Source organism: Euprymna scolopes, chromosome 18 (genome assembly GCF_053919585.1).
Source record: "Euprymna scolopes isolate OS-2025 chromosome 18, ASM5391958v1, whole genome shotgun sequence".
Classification (NCBI taxonomy): Eukaryota; Metazoa; Mollusca; class Cephalopoda; order Sepiida; family Sepiolidae; genus Euprymna; species Euprymna scolopes.
The window spans coordinates 133,634,559-133,647,130 of record NC_136499.1 but is presented as its reverse complement, the minus strand read 5'-3'; the positions used below and the strand labels follow the sequence as shown (position 1 = coordinate 133,647,130).

General features: G+C 38.9%; 1 protein-coding gene and 1 long non-coding RNA gene across 2 annotated transcripts in view; one reads left to right on the top strand and one right to left on the bottom strand.

Moving 5' to 3' along the window:
- LOC145297850 (uncharacterized) overlaps nt 1-625 on the bottom strand; it is a 51,986-nt gene extending 51,361 nt beyond the window's left edge. Inside the window, exon 1 of the long non-coding RNA XR_013870346.1 lies at nt 181-625. This is a non-coding gene — a long non-coding RNA (uncharacterized LOC145297850). The remainder of the gene's footprint in view (nt 1-180) is intronic.
- Nucleotides 626-1,859: 1,234 nt separating this feature from the next.
- Nucleotides 1,860-12,572, top strand: part of LOC145297849 (uncharacterized) — a 28,101-nt gene continuing 17,388 nt past the window's right edge. The window contains exon 1 of the mRNA XM_080144176.1: nt 1,860-2,000. The gene's annotated coding sequence lies outside the window, so the exon portion shown is untranslated. The remainder of the gene's footprint in view (nt 2,001-12,572) is intronic.

Here is a 12,572-nt window from a genome sequence, read left to right as displayed (position 1 = left end):
ATGTGGAGGACTGCTGTTGCGACTTCTCATGATTTGATCAACAAAAGAACAGTTATATTCATTTATTTCTATTTTTAGCATCAAATTAATAATTTTTGTTTCCTCTTGATTTTTTTCTTGTTGTTTTGTTGGAAGTGTGTGTGTGTGTAAAAAATAAATGAAGTTAGGGGTGATACTTACGTCTTGTGAACTCAGCTTCGGGGGATATTTGTGGCTACCATAAATGAAGATGATCACCTGATATTTATGGTCAGGAGTGGAAGTAAGAGAATGGTAGAAGATGATTACAAACCTAAAAATTCATGTTCGGTTGTTCTCTTGTTGGTTTAAGTCTAGATTTTGTTATCACAGAGACCAGACCATTGTTTCTCTACTCCAGCAAAAAATTTCGATGTTTTTTTTGTTTTTTTTTTGTGGGGCCAGATCACTTAAAGAACAACTCTTGGTAAATGTTACCTTACGCTACAACAGAACACCGACCACTCTAATTTGGTTTTTCAGGGGTATTTGAGGTCGCTGACAACGAATCTGATAATCAAACCCGTCGCAAATTTACTGTTTGCATGGTATGAATCCTTGGACCTTGGAACTATTTTGTGCAATGCCTTTGGTAGTGTTTTTGTTACATGATACGTTCGCGTGCGAACAGGCGTAGTAAAGTGGCTTATAACGTCGAGTAGGAATCTTTAAGCGGCCAGTTGAAATAAGTTTTCAAAAAAAAAAAAAAAGTGGTTCATTTTTTTTTGTGTGTCTTACGTAGTTTTTAATGCTTTTTAATTGATCTGAAAATGTTTTCGCAAGCAGTTTACAAAAACATAAGCACCAAACATTGTTTTTTGTTCTTTTTTGGGGGAGGGGGTATTCAATTACAGAATTTGTGTTGTTTAACGCACCAACATTTACCGAGTTGCATACCGTTTAGACTTTCACAAAAATTCTGTTTACATCAGGGAGGGGTGGCAGGGGTTGCTGGGGCATGCAACTCGGTAAATGTCAGCGCGTTACTTGCGGAAAAACGGTTAATTAAACTGCAGAAGCACCTGTTAAACTACACAAGTTCTGTAAGTGAATAACCCCCACCCCCCAAAAAGAACGAAAAACAAAATGTTTGGTGCTTATGTTTTTGTAAACCGCTCGTAAAAACTTTACATTTTTTTTAGATCAATTAAAAACTACGTAAGACAAAAAAAAACAAAAAAACGAACCACATTTTTTTAATTTTAATTTTCTTGTTTCAAATGCCTACTTAAAGATTCCTATGCGATGTATGTGATCACTACGTCCGTTCGCACGCGAACGTATTATGTAAGAAAAACACTACCGAAAGCGGTGACGATGAAATAACACAAAATAGTACCAAGGTCCAGGGGTTCATACCATGCAAACGGTAAATTTGCGACGGGTTTGATTATTAGATTCGCTGTCAGCGACCTCGAATACCTCTGAAGAAAACAAATTAGAGTACGCGGTGTTCTGTTGTAGCGTAAGGTAACATTTACCCATCTCTTTTACTCTGATCGTTGTCTGTTCAGTTTTTAGTATCACCCTTCACCCCCCCCCTTTTTTTTTTTTTTTTACAATATAGGGGTAAAGGGGATGTTCAGCGCTAGACGGAAGGTCTGTATATAAAAAAACGAAAACAATTGATGGAAGTGATATTTTTCAAATCTTTGTACGCATAATTACAAAAAAAAAAAAAATGAGATAATGATTATAGTCGAAAACCTATAATAGAAAATTGTGGAGGTGAGGTAGACATATGTAAATTTCAAATGAAAATCTTATAAAAAAAGAAGACCTTTTCCTAAAATGAAAAACTTATTCCGTATTTATTTATTTTGAAAAATTGGAGTATGAATTACCTTCCCTTGCTATTCACTTTTCTTTGTTGTATTAGATTTTTTTTATTATTATTGTTGTTGTTGTTATTACAAATCAATTTTTAATTGAAATGCGTAATCGAAGTGGAATTTTTTTTTTTAAAGAAAAAGAATTAAAAAGTAAGTATAGTATTGGTTTAATTTTCTTGTTTAACTCAAATAATTTTATTTCTATCATTTGTTAAACCTTTTGTTTTGTTTTTTAAAATCTTTTGTGTAAAATCTTAATTATTCGTCGTAAATTATTTACAGTGAAATAGCTTTTGAGGCGCTTATACAGAAAGCGCAAGCATGTGAAAAAAGAAAAAAAAGAAAACGATATCCAAATTTGACCAAGTCGTTTCACTAAGAGAATTTGGGACGCTGAAAGCGTACGTAATTATAGTAGGGAATACTTGGCCGTTTGTTGTTCAAATAAATCGTATAAAAAGTGTTAATTACTGTTTGAATCATCAAGCGCGATTAAAACATTGAACTAAGGGTCAATGTGACCTGGTTGTACAACTGAAAACTTACCTTCAAAGGGTGTTTATTTCGAAAGTCGTTCTTAACATGGGGAGGTTGAAGGTGTTTATACCAAAAACCGTTTTTAAAATGGGAGGTTGAGGGTGTTTATGCCGAAAGCCGTTCTTAACATGGAAGACTGGAGGTGTTTATTCCAAAAGCATGAGGAGGTGGTGGGGGGATAATACTCCCAAAAAGTAACTCTTCACAGGTTAGTCTTCAGAGCGACAACCAGGCCACATTGAAAAAAAAAAAAAAAATTAAAATAAAAAAAAAGTTCGATTTTCAATAATAAAAAAACTAAGAAATAAAACTGTTTGAGTTTAATTATAACGAAAACGAAACGAAATTATATATTCTAACATTCCCGTAGAGCGAAAAAGATTAAATTAATTGTAAAAATAAATAAAATAAATGAAGTTACCTTTAGATTTCTTAAGATTTATTATTTTTTATGAAAATTTAAAATTAAAGAAATAATTTTGTGTGTAATAAAAATAAACAACGGTATTATTTTACTTTAAGGCCCGTCTCACTTTCGTATAGAACAAAATATTTTTTTGTAGATTTAGGTGTGGTAAAAACGAATCTGCAAACCGTTTCCATCGCAAAAATAGTTTTCATGATAGGAAGAAATTACTTTTTCGAAAAGTAGGTGCTCACTTTTCAAGGTAAATTTAATTTAAAATGAGCACCCACTTTCTGGCCATATGAGAGAGGGGGCATTTTTGTGTGTGTTTATGGGCTAAAAAGTGTTTTGTTTGATTTCTTTTGCATGGTATTAACCCCTAAACTCTGGGACTATTTTCCATTTCACTGCCTAGTCTCTATTCATGCTACACGCGAGCATAAACGAAGGCTGTTAAATGTGCACTCACATACCAAACTGCCTTGTCACAGTGTAGTATTAGTAAAAAATTCAAATTAGACGAAAAACAAGTAGTTTTTCAAATATTAAGCCATGTAATTCTGTTATCACAGGTGGCCATTTTGTATGTGCAAGCGCGCGTATAAGTTTGACGCGCGCGTGTCACACGTACAAAAGTACCATCGTGTGCACTTGCGCATACTAAAATGGCCACCAGTGATAACATTTTCTATTTTTTTTACATAGGCATCGCCACTTATCAAGGCTCAGAGGCAACTCGAGGATAAGGGTTAAAGAGTGCACAGTAGTCAATTGGACAATATAGTAATCGTTAGTTATGGAAATTTGGTAAATTTAACTTAAGTGGAACTGTGTTTGTTACAACTCTACTTTCAACCGATTCGTTGTTTGTTTCGTTCACCACACTCTTTTCTTCTACCTCTTCTTTTACACACGTCCGTTCACTTTAGTGATTAAAAATCGTCTGTCCTCCCGCTTTCCTTTCCTTGTTATTTATGGAACCAGGGTACGAGATTCTCCGAGATTCCCCAAGACTTTTTTCCACATAAAAGCCTGCAGGTGCCATCTTGATTCTCAATTTGTGCTCCGCAGGCACAAACGCGCAGTCGCTTTAACGGTAAGCCACTTCTTTCTCCACACTCCCCCCTGATCTCATGATCACAGAGACGGCAGGGGGGTGGCGATCGCCGCCGTTGGGTGCTTCTGCGAAGGGGGACAGTGCTACTCTCGTCTTCGCGTGCACTCTCATCCACCGCCTGATGGTCGGGGAAGGCTTCATCTCAGTGGAGGCTACTGATATCAGAGTCACTGCTTGATAGGGATGGTGCAAACCAAAGCGATGGCCCACTCGTTTCAGAGTCAGAGTCACTCTCATTGTCCACTGGAGGTGGTACATGTGTCGCCGGCCGTAGGTCCCTAACGTGATGGGGTACGCCATCAACCTGGACACACTGCTGACTCATCACATCGGTCACTGTGCCCCGTTTATACTTGTCAGTACATCGGTTTCCTGGTGGCTTCACCCAGACAGCATCCCCTTTGGCATATCCATTCCGTTCTATCTCAGTGGCCACAGTTGTATCGGGGTGGATTCCTTTTCCTCGGACATGATACTGATAGATTGCGTTTGCAGGCACCGTTCTTGGAGAGACGCCATCCTTTGGCATGAGATTATACCAGTACACAGCTTCTGCGATGGTGCACTGCTTCCTGGTTGCAATTGTTTTGATGCTGCGGGGCTTCTCTCAGCTATACCATTGCCAGAAGGCACATAAGCGCATCTAAGCCACAGCCGCACACCCCATTCTTGTAAGAACTGCATCTGATGACTGCAAAAGGCTGGGTTGTTGTCCGTCAGCACTTCATTGGCCGCACCGCTTTCACAGAACACGGATGACAGCTGGCGAATAATGTTGCAAGATTCCTGGCGCCCGAGGAGTCTCCAGGCTGCGAAACGTGTAGGCCCACAATCGATGAGAGTAAGGAAGTGGTTGCCACCGTAGTGTATGATGTCCATGCCCACTCTCTGCCACTTACCACTCACTCCTAACTCCCCTTTCTTCCATCGTGCTGGAGCTGGGTCAATGGATTGGCAGGCCTCGCAACTTTCCACCACTCTTTGGATATCTTTTTTTTCTACTCCTGGATCAATCATCTTGACAAAGTACAGTGTCCGCTTGATGCAAGGATGTCCACACTGTCGATGAATGTCCATAATGCACACTGCATCCACATGACACACAACTGCTGCACATGTTTTGCAGATTATCAGAATCTCTCCGAGCACCAGCCAGAAGCCATCATTGAGGGACTCTTGTCAGAGCATCTGCTCTGTTGAGCGCAGACCTGATCAACACTACGCCCACGGTCAGGTTGTACTCTGTGATGGTGTCGACCAAGGTGGCAAGCCATCTTCGAATTAACATCTCACTCGATGCTCATGTCGTCAGCCGTGCTCTTCCACTTAATGCATCGGTTATCTACCGATGAGTGCATGCCGAGTCAGTCATGATATGTAGAACCTTGGCTTGCCATTGAAGCGCCAAGTTAACGCCCTTCAATGTGGCATCAAGTTCGGCCAGGTTTATGTGCCTCGAATCATTCTCTGGCCGAAGCCAACAGGCATCTTCAATAATGGAATCATTAACTGCAAGGGCAACTCCAAGGGCCAGTGAACTAGCATCCACCCAAACCGTCAACTCATTCCCGCTGACGCACCACTTTCCCTGAACGGGGTCATCACTGGTCACTCTGGACACAGTCTCTGTCAGTATGCTCCTTAGGGTGACATCGTGTACTGCATCGTCCCATCCCGACGACACGGCTGTTGCACGTCTTTTTATGGCCACCACGGCCACCCGCACACAGGGAAATGGCCTACCATCTTTCCACAAAGCGAAAACACTGTTCGTCGAGTGATGTTTAGATGGGACCTTGGGGACATGACTTCCTCTTCTCCAGCAAAGTCCCTTCTTGCTCTTGCGCACGTGCAGGCCGAGAACTTTTGCTCCATTGCACAGACGCTCTGGTTCCTTACATGTCAGTCCAAAGCTCTCAAAGTGCATTCTAACCGATTGCGCTGACATGAGGCCTTCATTGACGAATATATCATCGATGTATGAGGATGTTGCATGTTGCACTGCCTCATCTTGCTGCCGGATAGCATGCATGATTGCTGTCATAATGCCTGGTGCAACATTTAGACTGAACCCTAGCCTGGTTAGACAATATCTAGTTCCTCCAATTTCCACAGTCTGAAATGGCCACAATTTCTTCTCAATGCGTATTTGCAGATAGGCCCTGCGTAGGTCTAGAGTTGCCACATTCGATCCCTGCTGTCGCCACTCCCTTAATTTGAGTGCACACACATTAGCCCTTGCCGTATATGGGTCGACATGCTCATTGAGCTCACAGTAGTCTAGGACGGGGCGGATCTTTTGTTTGGCCTCTTGTACGATGGGCATCAAGAGAATCAGCCCTCGTGGGGGCTAAGCTCATCCTCTGGGTATGGAAAAAGCCAGCCATTGTCGATCCACGTTTGCAGTTCTTCTTCATACTGTTCCCTTAGCCACATGTGTGGGGGATATTCCGATAACTGGTTCTGCAAGGATATTGGTGGCTGATCGTTTGGCCACTTCCAAGACGCCGTCCATGCATTGGTGTTTCTATCATACTCTGCATGAAAGTCAGGCTCGTCGAGAGTTATGGCAGCACAAACATGTTCCTCACATCGGGAGAACTGTACCTTGTCGGTTCTGTCCACAGTAATTCCACCCAGTTGTGTAATCAAGTCCATACCCAGGAGTAGGTCGTACCCGAGAAGCTCTCCCTCCACAACCAGGGCTTGCACAGCTACTGCAAGCCCGTCGTTGATGCTTGCACAGATAATGCTCACCCCACAAGAGGCTAGTGAACCTCCACCTGCAGTTAGTACCGGAATTCTCTCTGCTTTCCAAGTGGCACAGCATATTTTGCTTACGAGAGTCTGGATGCATCCAGTGTCTGCAAGTGCAAGGCGCTCGCTTCCATTAATGTGTCTGCTTACAGTGGGTAGTGCCCTGCTCAATGATGATCTGGGGAGAAGACTGGCACTGTAGCTTCTTCCTCTTGCTTGTTTTCTGGACAGGTGCGGGCCAGGTGTCCGCATTTTTTGCACTTGTAACACTGCGGCCCGTCAAGTTTCCGAGTTGGTTGACGTGACGAAAGACAATCACGGGCCAAATGGTTGGGTCCTCCACACTTATAGCAGGTTGTAGCTGCGCTCAGGTCCTGCAATCCAACCTGTGATGGTTGTACAGCTGCCACTTGGTCTATAGTGTTAGGGCTTTTCTTTAGTATTGCTCATGCCCGCGCCAATACTTCCGATATGTCCATCTCGTCCACTTGGGATGAGGCACAGAGCAGATCTTCCACACTCTTAGGTAATCCTGCAACAAAGGCGCACACCAAGCCTTTGTCTGACATCCCTCCAAAAAGGACCGATAGCTTTTTTAGCTCAGCCAGATACACATCCACCATTTCCCCAGGATGTAATTTTCGAGCCATGAATTCCTTCCATGCAGTAACTGGATCTAATACAAATGCTGTAAAAAGGGTGCGCTTGATGCAGGCAAATCTGTTTTCTTCTCATCAGCCAACTGCTGATATACTGCATATGCTCCCCCATTGAGGCGCATTGGGACTACGCATTCCATACGCTTCACCCCACTGAGCTGACATTAATTCTGCTTTTTCCACCCATTCCTGCACTGAGTGATCAGTGCTACTGCCATCATACAGGGGAAGTAGCTTGGGGTCAAATCCTGACGTCATGCCGGAATAGCTTGTGTTCGTTACAACTCTACTTTCAACCGAGTCGTTATTTGTTTCGTTAACCACACTCTTTTCTTCTACCTCTTCTTTTACACACGTCCGTTCGCTTTAGTGACTAAAAATCGTCTCTCCTCCCGCTTTCCTTTCCTTGTTATTTATGGAACCAGGGTACGAGATTCTCCGAGATTCCACAAGACTTTTTTCCACATAAACACATGCGGGCGCCATCTTGATTCTCAATTTGTGCTCTGCAGGCACAAACGCGCCGCCGCTTTAACGGTAAGCCACTTCCTTCTCCACAGGAACGGCTCATTAAGAATGTTGGACTTGAAGATAACCATATTGCTGTCAGCTGGGAAGGAATTATTGATAGTGTTTTCAGCTAGACGAGTATTTCTTGAGAAAGTTTGGTGAGAGGGGACCATAGATTGAAGCTCGGTCAAGCACTTGCCATGAAAATAACGATAAAGCAAAGGCAAACTCAAACATCTCTTCTGTGAGAAAGAGGTTGCAGGGAAGAAAAAAGGACATCTCCTACGAGGCTACAAAGTATTTGGAACTATATCAAGACAGGATAAGTCCTTTCTAGCAGCTCCTGCCCAGATGTGGCAACAGTACTTCATCGTTGGACATACCTGGCTCTCATATGACAGAGAATTGCATCAGCAGTGAGATATCTACTGGATCAATAAAAGGATCCCATGATTTTTCCAGCGGCCTTCGCAACGGATTTGATGTAGGTGTTCCATTTCAGATCAGGAGTAAAGGTCAAGCCCAGAAGCTTGTGTAGAGTTGAATGCAATAATTAAAGAAGAAAGCACCCACGTGTGTGTGTCTTGTGCGGTTATACAACTTACTTTCGGATGGGATCTGAGAGAGAGAGAAATTAAAGATGGTAGCCATGGATTTATAAGGTGTAGTCTCGTGGAATCTCACGAAATCTCATCTTCCACTGCACATGATACAAATGGAATTGAGTGAGTTTTCTAATAAAATGCCTGTTGGCAGAGGTGGTCGGAGAACACGTGCTGGAAGTTGAGAGAGAAAGTTTACAGTGACGAATTCTAGCTGAAATTTTGCTTATTGTATTTATTTTATTTTGTTTTGCTGTTTACCAGCCCATTTAACTGCAGCTTGTCAAAACATGAGGCCTCCACAAGACAAGAGCCATTCATTTCAATTGATGCCAGATGGGGATCAGAGCATTGATGATGTAAAGATAAAAGCTTGGTTTTAGATGCATTAAAAGTAACCAGGCACTTCTTTCCCCATTGTGCCATGTGCTCAAGATCAGAGGAGAGAAAATTGGACAGAACTTGGTTGTTTACAGTCTTAGATGTGCTACTATAGAGGGTAGTGTCATCAGCATAAATATCTATGAATGATGTAAGGATGTGATTTGGAAGATCATTAATGTAGATCAGGAAGAGATTTGGGCCCAGGATGGGCCCCAGCATTAATAATGTGGGCTTCTGATTTCTGCCCATCAACTACTACTCTTATGAACATATCAGAGAGAAATGATTTAATAATTGAGAAGACATTTCCACCTATACCATAGCTCGAGATCTTGTGAAGTAAACCTTTATGCCATACCCTATCAAAGTCCTTTGATATGTTGAGAGATTTGCTAATCCTATGAGATATAACTGTAAGCCCATCTGCTGTAGATCTAGCAGAACGGAAACACTGTTGCATGTCACTAAGAAGGTTATTTTTGCTGAGATGGTTGATTACCTCTCTATTTAACACAGATTCCAGCATCTTACTCATGACACACAGGAGACTTATTGGCCTGTACTGAGAGTGAGATGAGCGATTACCTGAATTCTTAAATACAGGGCATACTGATGAGATTTTCCAGGGTGCTAGAAAGCAATTCTCCTTAAGACAATGTTTAAACAATTTTGTAAGTATGGGCGCTACTTCTGGTTGAAGTTTTTTGTGTACTATACTATAATTGGAATATCATCAGGGCCAGTTGCTTTACTCGAATCAAGGTTTTTGATTAGTTTGGTAACATCACGTACAGATATTTGTATATCACATAGCATGTTTTCTGATACAGGAAGAAATATTGGGGATTGGCGGCCTTGGTTGCAAAGGGTAGAATTAGCTACAAAGTTCTTGGCAAAGAGTTTGGCTTTGATGCTGACGAGATTACCTCAGGTCCATTGATGATAGTTGGGATAGAGCACACGCTTCTGTTCAGGATTCTGTTTGCTATTTGCCAAAACTGGTGGGAACCAAGCCGCTGCTCAGCTACTTTGGACTTGACGGACTGAGCATACAACTCTCACATTTTTTATTACTTTTTTACAGAGGTTGCTGGCAGTCTTGAAAGTGGTTTTAGTCTCTACATCTATTACATTGGAAGCAATGAGAAAAAGTGATTTCTGTGCGCAATGGCAGCAGCACATTCTGGAGAGAACCACGGCTGGCTGTTAGGTTTTTGCTGGAACTTTTTCGAGGATATGAAACAGTCTATACCTACAATTAACCATTCTGTAAGATCTGATGCTATAGAGGACACATCCTTTTTAAACATGGAACACAGAGGTAGATCTGATATAAATGTATGGAAGCTATCCTAGTCAGCCATAGAGTATCGATATATTGTACGATGAAGAGGTATGTCTGAGGACTTATTACATTTTATTTTTATCTTAATTGATACAACAGAGTGGTCAGAAGATCCAAGTGGAGACAGAATGGAAATTGAACATAGTTCAGGGCAAGTTGTGAGAAAAAGGTCTAAGAGACTCGCATACTGGCCATCAGTGTTGGGCACACAGCTGGATAAGAATTACATGGCTTAATACTTGGAAAAGTACTTGTTTTTCATCTAATTAAAAATTTTCCCTAATACTACATTGTGACAAGGCAGTTTGATACACGAGTGCACATTTAACAGCCTTCTTTTATGCTCATGTGTAGCATAAATGAAGGTTAGGCTGTGAAATAGAAAATAATCTCAGAGTTAAGGGGTTAATACCATACAAACGGTAAATTTGCGATGGAAACGGTTACCATATTCTTTTAAAGCACACCGAAAACTAAAAAGAACTATTTTTTTTCTATACGAATGTGAGACGAGCCTTAAAGTAAAATAATACAGATTTTTCTTTATTTTTAAATTTCCTCGTGTCTTTATTGAAAGACGAAAACAGAAAAGGAAATCGAAGAAACCTTTTAGCCAATAAACACAAAAAAATGCCACCTCTCTCAGGTGACCAGAAAGTGGGTGCTTATTTTGAGTTAAATTTAGATGGAAAAGTGATCACCCACTTTTCAGAAAAGTAATTTCTTCATATCATGAAAACTATTTTTTTGCGATGCAAACGGTTTGTAGATTCGTTTTTAGCACACCTAAATCTACAAAAAATGTTTTGTTCTATGCGAACGTGAGACTGGTCTTAAAGTAAAATTTTACCAAAACAACAACATAATAATTTTAATGTAGCAAAAACAAAAGAATGGCCGCCAGCGATTATTGCATTGAATTAAAGTTTGATAATCATGACTTTTAAAAGTAAATAAACATTTTACTTCAGGAGTAAAATACAATTTAAGATAATTAATTTTATCATAAAATTGTACAAAAATGAAACGAAATATTGAAATATTCGTATAATGTTCCTTAGGTACCTCCAACGCATGTCACAGTTTTACCCCTCCCCTTGTATGGAACACGATGTAACTAATTTAATATTATCATCCTAACTTTTTTACCATTTGAAAGAAGAAGCTTCAAATAAGTTGCTATTATTTTTTTATTAATTTTTACAGCATACAAAAATAATGAAAATGCGAGACAAAAATCGTGTTTACATTATCGATGCTTTAAAACAAAAAACAACAAACAATAAAAATCTAGCAAAAATCAAATAATAGTCATGTTTTCCAGAAATTTTCGATATTTATTCATTATTAAATAAACTTACATAATAATAGTCGGTTTTCTTAAATATATTAGAGGAAATATAATTTTTAGGTGTTCTACCTCCCTATATTTTATGTTATGAAAACTAAAAAAATAAATGTAGATCGATAAAAATTACAACATTTTTTAAAGCTGAAAAGATCAATTTATTAAAAAAATAGTTATATATAAAATCCTGCTATTTTTTTCACTTACCATAAAGTTGTAAATAAAATTGGATAAAAAAAAAAATCAATATTATTATGTTAAAAAATAAAATAAACAATTTTTCTTGATTCTTTTTTTTCTTGGTCATATAATTTTTTGAATTACAACAAAAAAAACAGAATTTAAAAAAATATTTTTAAACAGTTTTAAATGACATTAAATACAAATATTGTGCAATATGAAGTTTAAACAGATTTTTTTTATATAAACGGTTTCCAATAATAAAAAAATATATTCATATAATAGAATATGTGACTCTTGAGATAATAAAAATTACAAAAGCAAATTCGACTAAAGAAAATTCGTTTGTATTTGATTATTTAAAATAACAAAAGTGATAATCAAAATTTGTGCTTTTTTTTCCCAAAAAAGTATGGAGGTCTGTAGTGACATAATGTTTATACACATGTATCAACAGAACAGGTTTAAATTAATTTTATCATCTTGTAGTTCATTATTAAAAATATATTTGTTTTATAATAGGTAAGTCTTATATTGTTATTCATCCATTTTTTATTGTACATTTTATTTATTAATAAATTTCTGCGTAAATGATCTTCCATAGAAATTGACCTAAACTATAGTAAAAACACGAAATGATGGTGTCATTGCTTTATGTGTATAATGGTGACGTCTTACAAAACGGGTTGGAGGTGGGTAATGTTCCTACAATTAAAAAAAAAACGAAAAATCAAAGTGTGTTTTTTTAATTTAAAATTAAATTCATTTTGAAATTTTTTAATTAAAGAAATAATTTTGTGCATAATAAAATTATAAACAATTACAAGATTTTTGGTGTAAAATGAAAAATATAAAAAACATGAAATAATGGTTTTCA